General features: G+C 41.2%; 1 protein-coding gene across 22 annotated transcripts in view; it reads left to right on the top strand.

The window, feature by feature from the left end:
* The first annotated feature begins 3,827 nt into the window (after positions 1-3,827).
* ITGB1 (integrin subunit beta 1) overlaps positions 3,828-23,559 on the top strand; it is a 59,668-nt gene continuing 39,936 nt past the window's right edge. For 8 of the 22 annotated variants that reach the window (XR_012417575.1, XR_012417576.1, XR_012417573.1 and 5 more), the window contains exon 1: positions 3,828-3,930. The gene's annotated coding sequence lies outside the window, so the exon portion shown is untranslated. Of the gene's footprint in view, positions 3,931-4,103; positions 5,028-10,335; positions 10,420-11,120; positions 11,166-23,559 lie in introns of those variants that run through there. The other 14 variants (XM_074001372.1, XM_074001368.1, XM_074001366.1 and 11 more) reach the window with 4 other exon arrangements.

The following is a 23,559-nucleotide window of genomic DNA, read 5'->3' as shown; positions in this document are numbered from 1 at the left end:
CCTTACTCATCTGTGACCCATATTCAAAGCCATAGTCCAGCCACTGTTAGTTACCTAGAAAAGGAAAAGGCTGAATGGCTAGCCTAAGCTCTAAGGGACACATTGCAAATCAGGTCAGACTGTTGTGCCATTTTCCACCTTATTTTCAAATAAGCAAAGAAATGAAGCCTCAGTACAGCCTGGTGGATACACTGACACATGCCATACCTAGTCAATTGCTGGTTGCCTGATAGCAAACTTAATTTTTTACAGTTCCTCTGGCAATACTCCGTTATGAGTATAGAAGAGTGCTCACTAAATTGAAGCCCTCAAGCAAAAAAAAAAAAAAAAAAACAAGTTGCAAATTCAATACACTTCCAGTTTCTCTGCATTATATGACTATTTGCATGTTATTTATACATATGGAGACTGAAAAAGGAGGAACTGGCAGGACCGTCTCACCCCTTCTTGTTTTTCAAAATGTCAATAATTCCCAGGGCTGCTTTACACCAATACACACAGATTCACATTTTTAGAGATGGGTCTCACTGTGTTGTCCAGGCTGGACTACAGTGGCATGATCATAGCTCCTGGGCTCAAGAGATCCTCCCACCTCAGCCTCCTGAGCAGCCGGGACTACACACATGCACCACCACACCTGGGTAATTTTATTCTTCATTTTTCAGTTGGGGCCTGGGGTCGGTGGGGGCAGTGGTCTCACTATGTTGCTCAGTCTGGTCTCCAACTCCTGATCTCCAGCAATCCTCCTGCCTGAGCCTCCTGAGTAGCAGATTCACATTTTACAACAGTGATTTTAGTTTCTCAGGTAAAGGAATGGAGTTATTCATGATTCAGAAGCACTTCTATGTTAGTATTACATGATGTTATCAGAGACCTCTATTCCTTCCATCCCTATCCCTTCATCTTTTTCTTTGTTTAATGTTTAAAGGAGTTACATTCAAAGAAACTGGAAGTGACAGATGAGAAAAATATATCTAGCTTAGTCTACAGAAACAGTCGTTAGAAAAGTGGCTGAAGACTTACCTAGCCGTTGTCAATCAATTTGCTCCAAAGTCATCGCATACATTTATTATACAATGGTATTTAAAATCCAAGTCCCATTGATCAGCCAGGGGACTGTCAAGACTTTTTTCTTAACAAAATCTCCTAGTAGGGCATTTTCATCACACAGCAACTGCCTAATTCTTCATACTCACCCCCATGCTGCAACTCACATTTTCCCCTTACTATCACCAATGTTGAAATTAGTCTTCCTCTGTAAACCTGGAACCTGATTTGCAATATATCATGAATCTCTTTTGAATTTCTAAAATTATTCTTCTTATTCCTTATTATCTGGACACTGTTCTTTATAGAATGATCATATAAGTTATCATCTATACTAGGACATACTTTTGAGAGGGAAAAGGGGTGCTAATCAATAATAATATAAGTCAAACTAATAAAAACCTAGGCATCCAATAATGTCTTTCTTGCTGAGCAACTTTGAAACTTTACTTTGGAAAATGTTAGGTGAATAAAGATACATTTTGAAGAGCAAGTAGTAATATCACCAGTGACAAAACTAAAGGAAACATCAACTTTAATTATTTGACATAATAATGACTTAAAAGATGGCAGAAGACAATTGATAATAATTGGGAGACAATGTAGGTAAAGTATGGATTTGTCTTGAATTCAAGACACTAATGATGTTTTATTAGGTTGGTGCATGCAGCCATCTGGTTGACCTTAGACATGGGAAGGCAAGAGCCCTCTGATTGACCTTAAACATGGAAAGGTGAGAGCTATCTGGTTGATCTTACACATGGGAAGGCAAGAGACATCTGGTAGACCTTGCACCAACCTAATATGATAAGATCTAGCAATGTGGCTTGCAGTATTCCTACTTACCAGGATTTCCTGTTTAGCACGTATGCTGACCAATCTTTGCTTATTCATAAATTTCATAGTTAGCTCACTGTCCACCCATTATTTGTATGAAATCACAAGTAGACTCGTACTCTTGACCGATCACTGCTTTTCTTAGAGAACATGTTTCTTTAATTTCTTTTTCCTCAAAACTCGTGACTTCTGTACACAAATTGCTACCTCACACATCAGTTTAGTCAAGTCCCGGGAGAGCAACAGGACCCATTTATTCATTTATCAGATATTATCTGAGCCCCTATTATGTGTCCTCACAACAGTGCTCGACAGTGGTGTTAAAAAGGTCAGTAAATTGCCCTGGAGGAACTAATTTAGTTTAGAGTTGTGCATATGTAAACCTCATAATGTTCTTGTAGCAAAGATTAGCCAGTGCCTCCACCAGTCATATACAGGAGAAAAAATTCTGAGAATTGTAGTGCAAATCAGGCATGGACCAATTATGCTTTTGAACTATACAGTTTTCTGTAATGAGACTGGGCTAATTCTGATGAATTCTCAACAATGGTAAAATCCATACCTTTAAAATTCAAGAATGTTGTGTTCTAATGGCAGTTTGACCATTGAGATATTAACATAGGAACATCATTTAGCCTCTTAAGCTTGAACATCCATTAAGCGGGAAAAATAGTGCTTATTTCCTAGAGGTCTGCAGACATTGGCTAACCAATAGTTTTGATTTTGCTGGTAAGTAATGTGCAAATTTTCTTAGATGTGATCGCCTCATTTTCTCTTATATTTTAGATTGGCAGCAGCCAAATGGGCGTTCCAGCCCCTCATCTCCTGCAAGATTCTTCTCAGTTTCATAAATCTGGTAATTTTTGAGCTCTTTTCCCAACAGGGTGCTGCAGCTCACCAAGTGGAACCTACAACATTTTCTGCTACCAGGATAGCAGCTTGCCAGCAGCGTATACTGAAATTACTGGGTTTCAGTATGATGTTGGTTGGTACGAACTTCAATCATCGAATCGACATGCGCCCAGCCATTCTCATAATGAATGTTTCCTTCTCTTTCAAACGTTCTGTTTCCAGCCCCCATCTCCTTTTTTTTTTTCTTTTTTAAAGAGGTTTGAAACAGAAACTCTACTCCGTAGGAAGAAACTTTTCCTTCTCATCCCTGTTCCCCATAAAGGGACCTCCAGATAAATCTATCAAAAGCAGGACCCAACTCACCAGGTTTTCTAAAACGTTCCCCAGTCCCACCACCCTTCGTGGCACCCACGGGTTTCCCAAGTCTTCACCTTTCTCTTAGACACACGCTAGCACATTATCACTCCAGAAAAGCAGTCCTGGCTTAGCCAGTTCCCTTCCAGAATGACCACGTGGTTTTTGGCCCCATGGAGTCCTGCAGGGTATGGGGGGGTTCATGGTACCGATTTGCCTCGGGACTGAGGGGGCTTCCGGGATGCAGGACCTCCCGGGCTCTCAACGGGACATCAGTGGACAAACGGGAGGGAGGGTCGGACACGCGGATCCGAGGAAGCGGAACTTAAAGAACACGGGCCCAGCAGGCTACACCAGGAACGCGCGGGGCTTTAGGGCGCAACCGACCCCTCCCGCCCTTCACAGAGGAGGAAACTGAGGCATGGCGACTGTCTCAGCGGAGTCCCGGCCCTGCCCTCCACGGCCTCCCTCAGGCGCGCTCCCGAGCGGGCCAGTTCCTTTGTCCCGGTCGCGCTTCCTGCCTCCTCCTGCGCCTCCTCCTCGCCCCGGGGCCGGGCTGACGCGGCGGGAGAGGAATGCGTTTCCGGAGGGAGAGGGCGGTGGCGGCCTCGGGAGCGGGATCAGACGCGCAGAGGAGGCGGGGCCGCGGCTGGTTTCCTGCCGGGGGGCGGCTCTGGGCCGCCGAGTCCCCTCCTCCCGCCCCTGAGGAGGAGGAGCCGCCGCCACCCGCCGCGCCCGAGACTCGGGAGGCCCCGCCAGCCCGCAGGAGAGGCCGAGCGGGAGTCGCGGAACAGCAGGCCGGAGCCCACCGCGCCGGGGCCCGGACGCCGCGCGGAGAAGGTAGGCGCCGGCGGGCCTCGGGTGTGGGGGTGCGGGCCGCGGCCTCGGGTCTGCGGTGCGCAACAGCACTTAACAGCCGCCGGCCCGGGCCGCGCCGGGACCTTTGTGCCAGGCGTGGGGGCGGGGGCGGGGGCGGCCGCGGGCCGGTGGGGGCTGGGGCGGGATTCCAGGCTAGTCCGGGAGGAAGTCCGCACACCGCCACCCCCCTCGGGTCCCAGGCGCTGGCAGCGTCCGGGCGCCGAGTCGGCCCAGCCGCGTTCCGAGCGCTAGGGTCGCGGGCCTGGGCGCTGTCACGTCGGGGCTGCTGGAGCTGCGGAGGACCGGGCCTGAGCGGCTCCTGACACCTGCGGTCTCCCGCCAGGCTGGGCGAGCGCAGGTGGGAGCCAGCGAGGCCACCCGGGGCTCGGCGTTTAGGACTCAGCGCGCCCCTGGACTGGTCCTGCGCCTTTGTCTCTCGCTCCCTCGCTGGCTGCTGTTTTTGGAGCAGCGTCGAGCCGGCCGTCGGCGCCCGCTGTTGGGACTGGTCTTCTCCGACTGGAGCCGGGATAGAAAGTGGCCTCGCGGAGCCGCTGGGGACCGGGGGCGCGGCGGCGGCAGTGCAGTTCACTTCCCGGTGTTTATAAACGCGAATGCCGGGAAGTCAAGAGTCGCCGGCCCCTGCCGGGCACCCCGGGACCAGGACACAGGGCCACGGCCACTTTGCGCTCAGACCCGGTCCGCGAGCCTGAGAGCCCGTCCTGTGTCTAGTATCATTTTTACCGCGTGTCATTTCTTAGGCTTCATAAATTGGATTTATGAGACTCCCACTCTCTAAGTAACTTTCATTTAATCAAATTCGTGCTTTTAAGTCCAAAGCTTTGCACTCATTGGTATGATCATTAGTAAATTGCATTCTCTAAGCTTCCGTTTCCTCATCTGTGAAATAGGAACAATACTACCTACACTAATAATTCATTTTTATAACAATGACAGCGAGGGCCAGGTTTAGCTCTAGGCATTTCATGTGTATTATTTAATTCTGGAACTGCTCTAATGAGATTGCTACTGTTTCTATTTCCATTTTCCGAGTGAAGAAACGGAGGCACAGGGAGCAAAAAGTAAGTTGCATATGGTCATCGGGAGCTCCTGGAGAAGGCATGGGGTCTAGCTCCAGAGCCTACGTTTAAACCAAAAGTAACCTTCCTAACTATAGTCGTGAAAATCAAATGCAAAATGTAAAACACTTAGCTTGAGAGTAGATGCTCAATGAATATTGACTGCTTTTCAGCCCTTCTTTTATAGTAAAAAGATTTCTCGGAAGGTAATTGGTAACATCATTAGTAAGGTTTCTTTGGGCCAACGTGCCACATGGATAACAGGTGGATAGAATTGCTAGGTTATTTTGTTTTGTTTTGAGACAGGGTCTCTGTCGCCCAGGCTGGAGTGCAGAGGAGCTATCACAGCTCACTGCAGCCTCAGCCTCTCGTGCTTAAGTTATTTTTCCACCTCAGCCACCTGAGTAGCTGGAACGACAGGCGCCTGCCACCATGCCCGGCTAATTTTTTAATTTTTTGTAGAGACAGGATTTCACTATGCTGCCCAGGCTGGCCTCAAACTCCTAGGCTCAAGCAGTCCTCTCTCCTAGAGCTCCCAAAGTGTTGGGATTACAGACTTGAGCCCCCTGAGCCTGGCCCTTAGGTTATTATTATTTTTCTTATTGTACTTCTGATGCTACAAAAATAACGTTCTAGAGGAATTTAGACATCTTTCTTAAACCACATATGCCCTTTACGATAGGGTATACAATAGGCCACTTTTAGAAATGATTAAGGAACTTTAGTTGGCAGTTACCTGTTCATTTGTGGACATCAAGGCCCAGAGGGGTCAGGACTTAGAGTCTCACTGTAATTCTCATATTTTTAAATAATGTTGGCTCATTGATCAATATTATATAAGTGACTGAAGATGGTGAAGTGTTAAATAAAAAACATTGGTATTTTGATTACAGGCATTTGGGGGGAAAGCCATTTTACTTACCCCAAAATTGAGTATGAAGGTGGAAGATGTTATTAGAATACTAGCTAAAAGGACAAAGAATGTGGTTAATAGTTTAATTGTGTAAAAAGGAAGCAAATAGACTGTTTAACTCATCTATGTTGACTTCAGACCTAGACCTACAATTTTATGTGATTTTCCTAACAATGTAAAGTTCTGTATTAAAGTTATTTTTGAATACCTTCAACATTCTGTACATGAAATGCATGGAATCAACAATTCTGAAAGTCACTGCATTTAGTAATTTTAACAATTAGGCAGCTTTCTTCTTAGCTTTCTGGTCAGTATAATTTAATTTAAATCAGCCCCAAATTACCATCACGAATGAAAATGTAGTTCTACATTGGTGTTCTTCCTAACTCTGGGAGTGACACTGGGGACAAATGGTCATACTATAATAATGAAAAGTGGTCAAACAACATGGTGCCAGTTTTTCTAAGAGTGCTTGCCACTGATTTTAATGTCTTTATTGTTTGACTTCTTGATAAGTAAGTTGTGGCTTACAGCAGGGAGTAGTACAGTGTTCTGTCCGAAAAAAATATTCATTAATATTCTGTAGCTGCTCTGGTTTGCCCTTAACCATGCTGCTAGTGTGATAAGCTGAAACATCTTGTAAAAGTTTCAGAGAGCTTTCAAGTTCCGAGAACTTAACTTTCTGAGTATGTAACAAGCTACATATATCTGAAAGGATTCATTTGGACTTCTGTCAGATTTTAGCAGATTTTCTCACTCTACGAGAGAGTTAGGATCTGTTAGGTTGTGGGTGGAATCCTAGAGATTATGCCAGGTAAATATGTAAGTGTCTGTATTGTATTAGCAGTGTTTACTCTGACTTGGTTCTAGGTTCTGAGAATTTGGCTGGTTGTTTTTTCAGAGGTGGGAAGTGTGGAGTAGAGAGGTTAAGATACAGAAAGGTACATTCGTCTTCTGAATCCTGAAGTGTCATGCTAGGGGTATCTATAGCTGTGGAAAACTGAAAGAATATTATGGTATGTACCCAGGTTAAAGGGGGTACAGTGCGTAAAAGTCAGAATATTAGCAGCCTTCCAATATGTCTGTCGGTAGGTGAAAAAAAATTTCTCTCTTTCAGGAGCTGTGTACAAAAGGATCCAAACTATACTTTATACATGTGTTACTGCTTTAAAAGTGGCTGTGAGTGTTTAGAGGTCAACTGACTTTAAACTTGCCGTTTGATTTGTGACTTTAGAAAGTAGAGTTAACTATATTTAGCAATATGCTTAAACATGTGCATATCACCTCATGAAACATGTGTGTGCATGAGAAAAGCTGCCTCCAGTACATATACATATGTATATAAACACACATACACACAAGCATATATATGTATGTATTTCTTGTAGGACCAGTCTCATTGTATATAATTTCAAAGTGCAGGTTCCTGATCTCCAGGGGTGCGTAAAAAGACTCACTGAAGTATGGGAAGAAAATTTTAGGTCTACTATTATGTTTGTTGATCTCATCACTTCAAAGTTTAAAATTTTGATTATGATTTATATCTTACTGTATTGCTGTAGAAGTACACGTATTTGAATTTATAAATTACATGTATTTTGGGTACATGTATGCTTAGAATTTTTTTAGTGATAAAGGTGAGTGGTCAGAAACCTTTGCAGATCCCCTATATGGAGGATGATTTGAGTGGAGTTCAAGAACTAGTATATTTAGGAGGGAGAATTGAAAAGACTTGATAAGAGAAATGAAAGAAACCCAATGTGACACTGGTTTCTGGCTAGGAGGTGCTGTTCACTGAGGTGAGAGGGTGACCACAAGCCGGGGCTGCTGGTTGGCTGGAGCAGAGGGGAAATGATGACCTTATGAGGCTGAGTTTTATTTTTTTAAGGTGACCGGGGACATAGGTGGAGATGTCTAAATTGCAGTTGAATACACAGGGTAAGAGCTAAAAAAAAAAAAAAAAAACAAAAAACAAACAGATTTCAATTTGGAAATTCTCAGTCTATTAAGTACTGGTTGAAGCTATAGGCTGTGCATGCAAACACCAAAGGAGGGTGTGGAGTGAAAAACGGACTGAAGGAGGACCTGGGAACAGTCAAGGTGGGTAGAGGAAGAGGAATCCAGAAAAGCATTTACCTTCCCCAGTTTCTTCTCTGAACTTCTAATTCCTTTGAGTGACATTTTTGTGAGTGACAAAGGTATTTCTGGGTTTTTCCAGTGATTGGCATGTTTGAGTTAAAGACAAAAAGACTTCATTGGTCACATCCCTTTGTGGTAATTTATTTTCAGGTACCTGATCAGAGAAGCAGTTTGATGTAGTAAAGGCTTCTCGATTGCGAGGCAGGAAACCTGGGTGTCAGTGCAGGGTCTGCCACTGAATTTCTGTGTGACCTTTGTCAGAGTACTATACTTCCAGGGCATTGGTTTCCACATCTACCCTATAAAGCAGTCTGCATGTTTCTGTCGTTTTCTTGTTCCAGGAGTTGGAGGATAGCTGCTGCCTGATGTAAGTAGAATGCAGTTCTCTCACCCCATGAGCAACCTTTCTTTTTTTTTTTTTTGTATCACCAGAGAGTGTAGGCGCCGTGCCACTTACTCCTTTAAGGATGCCTGCCAGCGCTGACCAGCAACATCTGTCACAACATCTGTCACAACAGCTCTGCATCAGGATGTAGCTCGGCTGTACATTACATTTTATTCTATCAGTACATTGAGTACCAGTTACCTGAAAAATGCTTTACTCATTGGGCATGAATCAAGAAGTCGGCATGGTCTTTGATGTTGAGTCTGTTGTCTAGTTGGAACAAGTTGTGTTCGGTTCAGGAAAACATAAATACCAAAGAGTGTTTTATACAATGTACTGTACCATAAAATATTCCCTAACAGCGTTAGAAAAATCTCAGCATTGTCTTGTGTGGTTTCGGAACACGTTGTGTAGGAGATGAGGCCTGAGCTTGGAATGGTATGAGTGAAGGTTGGAAGACAGATGGGTGGCACTTTCAAGGGACAGCATAGGAAGAATCCAGTCTAATTTCACAGATAGTACTTGGCCACTTTGTTACTTATTAGGAGTTATGTATAATATCATATATGTATCACAATGATATATGAAGGCTATATTTTAAAATGAAAGCCTGGATTCTTGCCCTCCAACACTAGCCTGATGAGAGATACAGACATGAATAAAATTAGTTATAATAGAAGTTTGAACAGAAATAACACTATATTATTGAGCATCACTGAAGGTTTGTCATTCACTGTGCTGGCCACTATCAAGGCTATTTTGGAACCACAAAGAAGGAGTAATTAAGTTGATTGTGATTGGTGAGGAGATGAAGAGGCAATAAAGGCGGAAAGGAAGAAGAAAAATCAGCATTCTGTTTTGTGTAGGCGGAAAGGAAGAAGAAAAATCAGCATTCTGTTTTGTGTAGGGAGTAGTTTCAGTGGAGTGATGAGGAAAATATTTACATACAAAATTAGGTATGTACCATTTGAAGTATGGAAGTCACATTTTTCTGTATAAATGTTTATTGAATGAATATGTAAATAACTTAAGCTTTCATAATTTATGAAGTTAGGAATAGTAGATTATTCTTCCCCTATGCACAGTATTTTATGGTTTATGTATGATTTTCTTCATATGATTTCAGTGCTTCTTTTAAAGGGGTGGTACGGGGTCATGTTTGATTATTGGAGGAGGAAATTGGAGTTTGAAAAAGCATATTTGGTAGTATAATGTTATATTAGAAAAATGTTACAAAAAGTATAATAGGGAGTAAGATTTATGCTTATTAAAGAAGCATGGATTAAAAAGATTGAGAAACATTTGTTAAAGAGTCACTGAGGTTCTTGTTTTAGAAGGCCACGATTAATGAGTTGGAGAACAAGAAGCAAATTTGGTAATCAAGTAAATTATGAGCTGTTGATCACTTAGAAAGGTATTTGCTGATAAAAGCTTTCATATAATGATCATATTTTATCTTTCCAACAATTCTATGGTAGATACTATTTACAGCTTACTGATGAGTAAATTGAGAAACTCTTTTCTTCCTATGTTTATCATGGTTTTAAAACATTTATCATATATTTAAAATACTGTATGCACTCCACCACAGACAGGATGGAGAGGAAGATGTGACAAAAGATGTGGTTAAAATTAGTTTTAATCAAGGAAGCATTTTGGAATGATCTGCTTAAAAAGGGGATATAATTATGCAGTTTGAGAACATAATTCTCCTTAATTGAAATTACGGGGAATAAGTCTTGCTGTCAGGTGCTTATTGATATCATTGATCATGATGGTTCTTTTGCTAGCTCCACTCACAATTATCTTTGTAAACTTGCCCCAGAGTAAACTTTCTCAACCAAAACCGTTTCCAACTTCTTTCCTCCTCACAGGGAAAGGCAAAAAAGTCCGCAGACATAGAGACTGAAAAGAAGGAACAGAATACTAAGCTGGTTTGAAAAACAATCAATTGCTAGGTAATAATGTCTTACCTTTTGAGTGGAAGGAGGAGCTGGGAAGAATTAAGTTCAGACAGGTTTTTTGCTCATTTTGGATCAGCCCTTCATATTATGGCTTAATAGCTTTGTTTAAAGTGTATTTTTTCTGCTTTTATTTTAAGTTCATCCTCTGAAGTCTTGAGTTAATTTTGTGCCCCTTTACCCCCATTTGAATTAAATGCTTCATTTTTTTCCCATTTCTCACATAAAGCTTTTTTTTTTTTTTTTTCAGGGCAGGGAGGGGCTGGTGGTGGTGGTGCTATACCAGTTGTCTGTTTATGAGATCACCATTAGATGACATTTCTAATTGGCTTGAATTATTTGAGTTTTGTGTGATTTTCCTGTTATGTTGATTCTGTTCTTCATGTTTAGGAGTTCTGTAGAGGATTCCAGCCTAAATTTTCTTCCTTTTACTTTTTGTGGTTTTACTTTTTGATCACTGTCAAGATCTGTTTGAGATTTTCTGACTTTCTTGAAGAGCATAATGAGTTCTAGATTTTCTCTTATTTTTAGAGAAGATTCTTCACTGACTCCCTTTCACTTTTTGTTCTGTAGAAGTCTTTCCTGGGTGTTAAGTTTCCAGGCTTTACCTCCCCTTATCCCCAATATACTGTCTTTTAGGCATTTTGTTTGCCAAAGCGTACTACATCCATTATTTTGTCTTTCCGTTGCACTTCTAGATTGGGTGTTGCTAAAGATCTTCGTATTTCATTTTCCTGGAGAAGGTAGGTAAAGTCACTAGTGATGAATTTTATCTTCAATCTGTTGTTGTATAATTTTCATGAGGTATCTAGCCCTGTTGTGAGCTGTTCTCAGATTTCAAATTGTTTTGTGAACCTATAGCTTTGGAGCAGCCAAACCTTTGTTGTTAGAGCTTCTTAGCCCAAGCTGACATCATTATGTGAGAAGGGGTTAGTGCTCTTTAAAAAGCCATTTTTCTTCTGGGTAGGAGTAGTGCAGTTTAGACAGTTTTCTAATTCAGACTACTTTTCTATTTGTCAAGGAGAGGAGAAGAGGACTTCAAATGTGGTGTTACATCTTTGTCTGGGATTCCTTAGCCTCTTCTCTTTCATGTCTCCTATTTTTTTCTTCTCTATTCTTTCTGCTAAGTTTTGTTAATCATTAATGCTAGCTTATTAATACTTGGGCCATAAACACCTCTGTAGTCACCAACACACCTCTTCCTGCCAATGGAAGAAAAAAAATATTGAGTTTTAATTGTTCTTTCGGTAAGGGGAAAGGTGCCCTTTCCATGGGAGGAACTTTTCTCCACATGTCACCCTCTCAGATGGTACAGAATTCAGAAAGATTTCTCAGTTTCTTCCATTCATGTTTTTCCCGTTTTTATTACTCTCTATGTGGGATAAGTGGAAGGAACCTCATGTCTTTCAATTTGGCTCTGTGTTCTTTTTCTGGAGTAGATTGATTTTTAAATGCTAAAATCTGTTATTGACCTATTTTCCCCCCTTTTAAAAGCAGATACAGAAAATAATGATGGTAGAACAGACTTGGGATGAATCCAACTTTATTATAATTTTTAGAGGACATTTATGATATACCTCTATAGGTATCAGAATCTTTTCTACTGTTAAGGTGAAAAGATTTGAGATTTTGTGAAATCCTTTGTGTATTCTTTTTATTTGAGTTGGTGTTTAGGTGGCTTATTTTTCAACTCTGAAATGAACTTGTTACATTTTTTAAGGTAATTTCTTTCTAAAGTGTAAGTGTTTAATTTCTACAAATATAGTCCATATAAAGTTTCTAAACATTGTATCTGTAAATTTAAAAGGAAATGCCGAATGAATTATTTGTAAAATTGTTTAAAACAGTTAATAAATAATGAGTGTGTATTTAAAAGTTTGAACATGATTTAAAACCATACTTTTATGGATAAAGATTTGTTTACAGTGAAGATTAAAACAATTATGCACTATTTTTGACAATAGAAACAATTGCATATATTTCGGTTAAGCACTAAAATGAGATTATTTGTGGATGGTGTTTAAGATTGTTTATTGTTCAGGGAATGAATTATGACCCCTTAGATAAAATTGCATATGGTAGAAAATGACCTTAAGGTGAAATGCTTTTATAGGAACAAGACACAAAACCTTTGTCTGTACTTATGAAATATGGCAATTAAAATAACTTTTCTTGGCCTCTATTAAGTTCAAATGCCCAAGAAATAAACTCATAGAACATTATAAGCCCTTTCCATTTCTGTGCTCTGAGTCAGTTCTAACACTAGAAAGATGTTCTTTATTTTAAAGTAGTGATTAAGTAGGCTTTCAAAAAATTATAGTTTAATGAAGTCAGGTCATAGCTTCTGGATACAGATGGTCAGGTTTCAATTCCACCTGTGCAACTTTTGATTCCACTATTGCAAGTTGTTTAATCTTGCTGTGCTTTTGTTTCCTCATCTGTAAAACAAAGACACTATTATTCTCCACCTCATAGAGTTACCTGGAGGAGATAGATGCTATTATTTTATTATTATTATAATATCCATTTGAAGGTGCTGAAATAAAATTCTAATTTTTCAAAGTTCTAAATGAAATAACTTTTTGTTACAAATTACTTTAAATCATCAAAACTTAGTGTATTCTGCTCTTCTTGCCTGTACCTAGTCTGGCCCTCTCAATTGAGAAATCAGTCTTTTTTTTTTTTTTTCAGTAATCCAAAGTGAGCAGCAGTCCCTGAACAGAATCATATTGCTAGTTGTGTTTGATTAATGAAACAGAATTCGTATTCTAGTCCTTTCAGGGGGGTTTCCTTTCTCGTGATGTAAGAACCTCGTCTTAGTCTTTGTGGTGCTATAACAGAATGCCACAGACTGGGTAATTTATGTCAAGGTTCTGGGGACTGGGAAGTCCATTATCAAGGTGTTGGTATCTCGTGTCTTCCTGCTGTATCATCCCATGGTAGAAGACGGAAGGGCAAGAGAGCGAGAGATGAGGAGGAGGCCAAACTCGGTCTTCTATCTGGAACCCATTCCCCACTCCTCTGGTAATAGCATTAATCCATTCATGTGGCAGAGCAGAGCCCTCGTGACCTACTCACCTCTTAAAGGTCCCACTTCTCATCACTGTTGCTTCAGGGATTAAGTTTCCAACATGTGAACCTTGGGGACACGTTCAAAGCATAGCAAACCTCAAAGGTTCCTCCTTATTTCTATTCGTATTAGGTATGTTATTACCTCCCTTCAATCTTTTTTTAAGGGTTTCTGTGATATTAGTGTTCAGAGTATTTGTATTTTGTCTATGTTAGTATAAAACGTTTAAGGTTTTGCTGCTTTTATTACTTTATGAACACATTTGTCAGGAATCGGATTGTTAGAAAGCACATTAAATAGAATTCTACTTGGATGTGGAATCTGTAAAGAGTACAAAAAGGTTTTGACGTTGAGGATGTCAGTGTATGAATGGCTATAACAATCCACATTAATCTATTTTCTGTAGTTGTGTTACTTCTAACTTTCAAACTTTATCCTTTCTTTCATATCTTGTGTCTTCCCTAAAGTGGATCCAGTCAGTTTTCTGGTTATAATTACAATTGAAAAAAGCAAAGCATTCAACCGTGGTTACTTCTTTATTCAATTACGTTGTTATTGAGCGCCTCCTATAACATTTGGTAATAATCATAACAAGTAACACCCAGGTACTTAAAATTGGCCAGACATTGTTTTAAATGTTTTATGCTTATCGACTTATTTAAATTTCACAAAACCCCTACAAGGTAAATACTACTGTCCCCATTTTAAAGGTGAGGAAACTGAGACACAGATTAATTTGCCAGTATAACTCTGCACTACACAATGTTGTACGATGGTAGATGCCACAAATGTCAGCTGTCGTGAAGTTCAGTGTTTTATTTTTTGATACCTCAATGTATCTCCAGTTGTTTTTATCGTTAGTTTCTTCATTTATTAAATATTAAGACGTTGTGCTAGATACAGAAAACATGGAGAAATTTCTAGAAGATGACAATTTTTAAGGCAAGTCAACCATACATATCATTAGTAGATGTATAAAAGCTACATATGCCCCAAACAGGAAACCTTTTAAATGAAGATTATTATATATGTTTTAACATACATATGTGTGTGTGTGTACACACACACACACACACACACACACACGGCTATATGTGAATCACCTGGCTTAGTCTTTCTTTCCTCCCCAGTTCTTGCCATGATTTGAGGGCTTCAAGAGTTCATGCAGATGATACTTCTCATACCTTGGTCAAGCAGTTTTCTTCCTTTTTTTTATTTAATGAAATTTCAGTTTATTCAGCTAAAGACTAATGTATGCCTGATAACCTAGTGATAACCCATAAGTTATGATAACCCACAACCTTTTTATAAAGCACCTAACATTAACATTCAGATGAGGCATTATAAAAAGTTCTTTAAAAAATGAAGTGGGCCGGGCACGGTGCCTCATGACTGTAATCCCAGCACTTTGGGAGGCAGAGGTGGGTGGATTGCTTGAGGTCAGGAGTTTGAGACCAGCCTGGCCAACATAACAAAACCCCTTCTCTACTAAAAATACAAAAGTTAGCCAGCCGTGGTGGCACACGCCTGTAATCACAGCTACTCGGAGGCTGAGGCAGGAGAATTGCTTGAACCCAGGAGGCAGAGGTTGCAGTGAGCCAAGATCACACCACCGCACTCCAGCCTGGGCGACCAAGAAGTGAAACTGTCTTAAAAAAAAAAAAAGTCTTTACTATAATTCTTTTAAAAAACATTGGTTCGTCTTGAAAGGTTGATGAATTTTTTGAAATATCTGCAGAAAAGGAAAATAAATTTCCCCCCCTAAAAAATACGTGAGAACCACTTACTGGCACTTGTGTTTTAAGTATCTGGAGAAAAACAGGATAGATTTTTAAAGGCAATTAATAACAGCTATACAAGGACTTGTTTCATTTGCTTTCGCACCAAGTAAAGTAAGAGCAAATATGCTGTGGAAGACAGAGTTGGGTTTTTCCTCCTTCTCTCATATGCCCCACTTCTCCTACCAGGTCACAGTACATCAGCAGCCATCCTTGTTGCCCCACTGAGCAATCACTTTAGATTCCAGTTTTTAAATGCCTGCTCAGATGAAACCAGTAGAGTTCTTTCCCCTTAAGATAAGGTGGCAGTGAATGTTAGCAGGTATCAATTTCTTTGATCAGGAACGAAGAACTCCTTCAGAAAACTCACTTTTTTGGTCTTTGTTAACCTATCATGTATATTCTTTTTATTGGCACACCTTGTTTACTAATTGTGATTGATTGCTATTTATGCCAAGGGAACATTCCCCAGGCATGCCTGATCTGTTTACTAATGACAAAGTATGCTTACTTTACGTAATCCCATAGGTTTTCTCTTTTATTTTTGGGAGGAGGGGTAAAATAACTTGTTATTTATCAGGGCAGATCATATATTTGGATAAAAAAGAGAAACTGGCAGGTAGATCCTAAAGTACATTTCTTAACCCGAGTAACATCTGAAAACATAGATTTCAATTATATTTTGTTGAAAATTCATTCAACTTTGATGCTTATCCAGGAACTTATAATGTCAATTTCTCACAAAAATTATAACCCTCAATACATATGTATTTTCAAAAGAAAAGTCATCTTAAAGTAATATTTTTCTGTATGTTAATTGATACATTTTTATAGCAAATTGAAAATTCTGAGTAAATTGAAAGTATGTTTAACAAAATAAATACAGCATATATGTATGGTTAGTTTATACATTTATTAGTGTAAAGGCAGCAGTGAATTTGTATCTTACAACAAATCTGTAAATCCAGTTGCTTTTTTTCTGGAATTTTATGTAGTATCACTATGTTCCACAATGCTAGAAATGTCTTTTTTGGCATTAATCTATGCAGAAATTTCTGATGAGATATTTTCCCCAAATGACATGGAACTTTTTAAAACCTTTCCAAAATATATGGACATTTTATCAACCACTTATTCTTAATGAACAAAAAGTTAGATTACTACCAATTGTTCTTTTAATTTTACTCAAATGTGTTTTAAAAGTTTAGACATCTCTGATGGTTTTGCAGGTAACTGGATAAAACACGCTAGATGATTTCAAAAGATTAATCTTAGTATCTGACTCGTTTGGCACATCCTCAGTATCCAGAATAAAATCAGTAGAAATAAGAGTAATATAATTTTCAAAGAATTCATACATACTGGAAGTCTTAGGAAAAGCAGTTTTTAAATGCAAGGACTAGGAGGTTTCCTCATCTTGCTAGTTACATGCATTTCTCCTCATGAAGTAATGGCAGCTTTCTGGCTTCTTTGTGGAACTTTAGTTTGCAGAAGAGCTAGGTAATATTCCAGGACTGGCTTTGTTTGGGCTTCATAAGCCTTTAGTCTTTTGATAACCATCTCCGGTTTATCATCCTCACACTGAGTGAGAGGATCCCCAGTCACATCATCAGTGCCCACAGTTTTGGGAAGGTTGAATTCAATGTTGTAGACTCGGCCACTGGCAGGATGAATCTAGTGAGCAGTAAGGCATTGTTTAATGACCTCAAAGGGCACATTTGGGCTAATCACTGTGTCTGTCTAAGAAGCTCTATCTAGGGCTTCTGCCTGTGGAAGTGCCCTTGGAAAACCTTCCAACAGCTAGCTATACTAGGTGAGATTTTTCAGCTCATGTAGGGCCAGCCGAATCATGACATCATCTGGGATGAGTTTCCTTTGGTCAATGAAAGCGTTAGCTAACACATCAATTTCTGTGCCCCGCAGCATGCTGTCCCAGAGCAGGTCTCCACTGGAGAGGTGCTTCACAGTGTTTGACAACTAGTGCTGTTGCCTGAGCCCAGGGCCCCCATGATCACGGCTGCTGCCACGTGGACGCCCCCTTACAGACCAAGGTCCACACCGCGCCCACACAAGGGCTTTGGCCCAGCTTTCGAGCTTACCTGCTCTGCAGCCCAGGCCCAGCTGGCTGGCAGCAGTGCTAGTGAGTGGGGACTGTGGCTCCCAGGCCTTCCCTGAACTCTGGTCTAGCAGTTTTCTTGTCTCTAAACTTTAGTGGCCATTGGCCACTGTACTGGAAACCTCGTGTGTCTTTCATCCTCTTGGCTTCCGCTCTGATTCCAGCTGGTGCTGCTGGGAACAGTCTGTGGCTCACTCCTGGCTGACTGCATGCTGCTTCAGGTGCCTCTCTTTTGCTTAACCCTGTGACTCCTCTAACCAGCTTTGTTGTCTGTTCCTTGTTGTCTGTTCCCTCTTCTCTGTCCCTGGGCACGTGCACTGTAGTTCTTAGAAGTGTTAGGGGAGTTAATGCCCCTTGAGGCGACCTTACCTGTGCAACTGGAGTTGATACATTTCCCTGTTGACTTTCATTGGACAGACTTTCTAAGTACTTCTCAAAAGTTTTCCACAAGATCAAGTCCTCAGGTACTCAGTATGTTAAAGATAGTATCTTTGTATTGGCTTTTTCTCTTTTTCTTGGTTCACCATGTTCAAAGTGTCTCTCTCTTTTCCTGGGGTCACCTTCCAGTAAACTGCCTGCACGCAAGTTCTGGTCCCAGGCTCTGCTTTGGCAGAACCCTAGCTAAAACAGTGACCTAGTACTGTATTTTTAATACAGGCTTTCCCCCTCCCCACAAGACTGCCTGTCTTTGAAATTGTAAATTCTTAACTGTCTTAGGTTCCAGCTCTTTTCACTTCCTTGTTTCCGTGGTCCCCTCTCCTCTCACCTCCCTGGTGTGATGTCTGGTCTTTTGACTTTTTCCTCTTATTTGTTAACTTTTTGTTAGCACTGCACCTTCTTTGCCCCCCACCCCTACCTTTCCTCTTGCACCTGCCCTGCAAACCAGGAAGTAAATTTAGTGATTCCAAATTGGAGTCTGAGGGACCATGGGAGGTATTCTCAGAGATTTGGGCATTTCTACAAGAATTGAAAACAAATTGTACTTTCATGTTAATAATAAACATTTAGTTTATCTGGTTGACCATCTTATAACCCAGTTAATATAACTTCAGCGTCTATGTACTTGGAAGTTAATTTTGGTTTCATAATGTATAAGAGCCATGAGCATGAGACATTTTATATCTATCTTTAAGTTGGCTTATATATTTAAAGTAATTGAAAATTTAAATTGTCATTTGGATATCTATAGTAACACTTTTCTGTTTAGAGAAGTTCTGCACATTAAGTAATTCTGAGACATTCTTCTGAGTAATGTCAGAGAAAACTGTCACACAATTCAGTATAGTTCAGCAAATATATTTTTACCTTTTAAAATCTTTTGAGACAGGGTCTCACTCCATTGCCCAGCCTGGAGTGCAGTGGTGTGATCATAGCTTACTGCAGCTTCCACTCCGGGACTCATGGCCCTCTCCCCTGGTCCCCACCCCCACCAAGTTTTGCTGTGTTGCCCAGGCTAATTTATTTTCTTATAGAGCCAGGATCTTTAGCTGGGCATGGTGGCTCATACCTGTAGTCCCAGTTACTTGGGAGGCTGAGGTGGGAGGATTGCCTGAGCCCAGGAGGTTGAGGCTGCAGTGAGATGTGATCACACCACACCGCTGCATTCCAGCCTAGGCGGCACAGCAAGATCCTGTCCCCCCCCCCAAAAAAAAAAAGAGAGACAGGGTCTCGCTGTGTAACCCAGGCTAGTCTTGAACTCCTGCCTCAGGCAGTCCTCTTACCTCAGCCGCTCAAAGTGCTGAGATTGCAGGCATGAGCCACCATGCCTAACAGCAGAGTTTTTGAGCATAGACTTTGTGCCAAGTATTTCTAGTTGTGATAGCTATAAATAAGATACACCCAGGCCCTATTTTCTTGGAGCCTAGAATCCATCAGGGAAGACATGTTAGCAGATAGAAGTGAAATGAGTGTTACAAATATGCCTGTATAAATTAGGGTGTCCAATACCTGGTGGGCTTTCACCATTGCAGGCTCTCACTGTAATGCTATTGTGTTTTCCTAATTTTCTGCAACCCCTAAGCCCTACCTTTTTTCCTAGGAGTTGTTCTTCCTATTTCAGAAAAAAACAGTCATACATGAATGAACTCTGCTTTCTCACCTCCTGCTCTGCCTTAGAAGAAAGGCACCATGTCTCTGTTTAGGGTGATCCATCCCCTTGGGCTCCAGATGCCATCCCTCTTTGCTCCAAGGAGGTCTGGCTTCATCACTTACGTTTTCTCTTTCTTGTGTCTTCACCTCTTCAAGTTTGCCCCCAGCTCTCCTTTCTTCGTAAGTATTCTTTTCATCCCAATCGCATCCATGTTCATAAGTTCAGTTAGCACCTAGGTTATGACAACTCTGATGTCTGTGTCTCTAAATCTTGACTTATCTCCTGAGATCCATACTCATGTCCTAGCTTCCCAATAGGCATCTTCCCTAGATTTCACAGTAAACCTCATTTTCTCCCCTAACCCCATTCTCCCTCCTACATCTTCTTTATTTAAAAGTGACGATTATTCTAAATTCCTTTATTTCTCCCATCCTTTCTTCTCCAAGTAAACAGCAGATCCCTCATAGCTGCCTTCTAATCATTGTTTGTCTTCTTGTTGCTGTTATCTGAATTTAGACATTTGTCATCTCTCACTTGAACCTTTACAGTAAATTCTGTATTTGTCTTCCAACTCCTGTCTTGCCCCCTATCCTTTTCTCCACTGAGTTTCTGCCATGTATATGTAGACGTGTTACTAGCCTGCCCAAATTTTTTCGGTTCCCCTCCTATTTATAGAATGGAATCCAAACTCTTTTAGCATGGATGGTATTTGGCTCTCTGTAACGTAGCTCCTCCTGCCTGCTTGGTCTTCGTTCCTGTTATTTCTAACTCATAAGTCTCAGAAATATTTCAAAATTCCCTTTGGCCTTTTTGATATTTTAAGATTTTAATATAATATAATTTATACTTACAATAGAAAATTACAAGGAGAAGATAATAGCTCATTCCACCAACAAGATATAGCTACAAAAACATACGTTTTTCTAGTCTTTTTTTCTATAAAGAGAGAAAAAGTGAGACAGTTCCAATTTTGGGTTGCAGGGAGCTGCCCAAATGCATATGCTTAGAAATAAGATTAAGAAGGAGTTTCGCCTTGGGACTGCATGGCTTTGCATGTGCACACCTTTTGCCTGGAATATTTTCTCTCCACTTTTCTCCACACCCGTCTCCTGTGTGCCTTCAAGTCTAACTGAAACACTGCCATGTCCCTGACGCCTCTGAACTTGTCCAGGCAGATTTCAGTGTTCTCAGTGCACTGCGTCCCTGTTTATTACTGAAACCATCATATCATAATAATTTGTATTTTTGTCCTTGAACTGAAAGTTCCTTGAAACAGTGAGTCTTGTATTTCCTGATATGGCTCAAAACCTGACACAGCTGCCTGAAGAGGAACCTCCAGAAAGGCGGGGGAAACCAGTAGAGTTCAAGGGAGTAGAGTATGTTAAAGCATGGTGAATAGTCTTACATGTTGCTTTGTGTAAATTCTTTGGTAGTAAACTGATAATACTTCTTCAGGTACATATTGTAGTGAGTCAAAAAACATGTGAATGAATGAATGAATGATGAATGAATGAATGCAGAGTAAGGTAAGGCCTGGAAAGAGTTCTTTTGCAAGAGTAGTTTCACATATATGGTTGGGCATGGACATCAGTTATACAGTTATGTGCCACATAATGACGTTTTGGTCAATGATGGACCACATACACGGCAGTGGTCCTAAAAGATTATAACGGAGCTGAAAAACACCTCTTGCCTAGTAATGTGGTGTCGTAGTACAACACATTTCTCACATGTTTGTGGTGATGCTGATGTAAACAAATCGACTATGCTGCCAGTCATGTAAAAGTATAGCATGTAAATTACAGTGCATCATACTTGATAATAAACAGCTGTGTTACTGCTTTATATATTTACTGCACTGTATTGTTTTTTGTGTTTTTTAAAGATGGAGTCTAGCTCTGTCGCCAGGCTAGAGTGCAGTGGCACAATCTCGGCTCGCTGTAACATCCGTCTCCTGGGTTCAAGCGATCCTCCTGCCTCAGCCTCTTGAGTAGCTGGGACTACAGGTGTGCGCCATCACACCCAGCTAATTTTTGTATTTTTTGTAGAGACGGGGTTTCACCATGTTGGCCAGAATGGTCTCGATTTCTTGACTTTGTGATCTGCCCATCTTGGCCTCCCAAAGTGCTGAGATTACAGGCGTGAGCCACCACCACCAGCCTGTTGTTATTTGAGAGAGTATTTCTCCTTATATAAAAAAAGTTAAAACAGCCTCAGGCAGGTCCAGGTCCTTCAGGAAGTAGTCCCGAAGAGGGAGACCTTTTAGGAGATGACAGCTCCATGTGTCATTGGAGACAGGATATGTAGGTGCAGGACAGCGACATTGATGATCCTGACCCATGCCGCTGTGCAGGCCTATGCTAATGTAGCGTGTGTGTTTGTGTCCACAGTACCGTGTATAGTAATATCAGTGATGTCCTGTTCAGTGAGTGTTCTGTGCAGTGTACTCACTTGCCCCACTCACTCACTCACCCACCCACCCAGCCACCCACCCAGAGCAGCTTCCAGTCCTGCAAGCTCTATTAATGGTAATAGCGGTGTATCAATTTTAGAATCTTTTGTACCATACTTTTGCTGTAGTTTTTCTATGTCTAGCTGAGTGTAGATACACACATGCTTACTGCAGTATTCTAGTTGCCTGTAGTGTTCAGGACAGTTGTGTAGCCCAGGGGCAATAGGCTATACCGTAGAGCCTGGGTGTGTAGGAGACCACACCATCCCGGTTTGTGTAAGTGCACTCTGATGGTTGCACAAAGATGAAATTGCCTTCGCATTTCTCAGAGCTCTTTCTTCGTTAAGTGACACGTGAAGGTACTGGCTTGAGGAGAGGGAAGGTAGGTAGGAAATGGAGACCAGTGTAGACAACTGTTTCTAGGTCTTTGACTGTGAAGAGGAGACAAGCATTAGAATTAGGCCAGCATCTGAAAGGCATCTTTCCCTGTTATGCCCTCATACTCTGTTTCATATGGAATGCCCTTGGGAGGAAACCCCTTTGGGTCCTTTTCTCAGCATAAGAATCACCTGGAGTCCAGGCCCCATGCTCAGAGATTGTGGATTTTAGGCCTAGGGTGGGCATTCAGGTAAACCCAATGCGGTTGTTCCCTAGGCCAACTTAGAAAAGTGCTGTCCTGGGGGCTTTGTGGCATAGGACTTGGGTGCCTGTTCCTTCCCCTTCCACGCACATGTGCAGGGGGCATCCACTACCGGTAGAAGGGAAGACCAGCAGCGTTGAGAGACCAGCAGCGTTGAAAGCGAGGCTCCCTGGCCCTCTGCCTCTCGTTTCCTGTCCAGGTCTCTGTGGCTTGCCTCTCTCAGGCCACTTCTAACTGTGGTCTCCGCTCTACCTCCTGGTCCTGTAGGTCTTCTGGGTTCTTAATCGGCCTCATCCTCTAGCCTTTCCGTTTCCTTGAGAGAAAGCCTGGCCTTCTACAGACATCACTAGCCAATGGCAGTGCCTCTCTATTTCTTGCCAGTGCCCTGCCAGTCGCAGGATCGTTGACATCTGTCTTTAAACTGTTTCCAGCTGCTGGCCTTGTTCTCTCAGCTGTTCTTTAACACTGAAGCCTTGTTTTGCCTGCTTCTGGGTTTGGAGCTCTTCTGGAGGTATGAGGGTTTCAGATGGTTGATTTTTGCCTTGTCAAGGTTTATAGAAGGAAAAGGACAGTGACATTTAAAGTAGTGTGGCTTTGAATATTAGGAATCATTTTTTGTTACCTAATAACTTCATCTTAGTGGTGATTGTCTGAATTGTATGATATGTTGACAGATTTCTCAAAGCAGTCTCTAGCGATCATTAAACAGCCTGAGTTGTATCCTGAAGAAACATGTATCTGTCCATATATGGAACAAATAGTTGTTCCATTCCCTTTGTGTGGAAACTGCCTGCATGCTTCATTCATCACAGTAATGCATTTCCTCAGGAACTTTTAATGTTCCAGGTGTCTGTTGTCATAGCTTTGGAATCATTGATAACATTATTTGACTTGCTTAGAATTATAGTCTCATGGATTTATTACACATTAAACCTTTTAGGCAGGCCTTGGAAGATGAATTTGGTAGGCATTTCACACTTTTGTGACACTGA

Source organism: Macaca fascicularis, chromosome 9 (genome assembly GCF_037993035.2).
Source record: "Macaca fascicularis isolate 582-1 chromosome 9, T2T-MFA8v1.1".
NCBI lineage: Eukaryota > Metazoa > Chordata > Mammalia > Primates > Cercopithecidae > Macaca > Macaca fascicularis.
The sequence above is the reverse complement of the archived record's forward strand: the minus strand, read 5'-3'. Positions and strand labels throughout refer to the sequence as shown.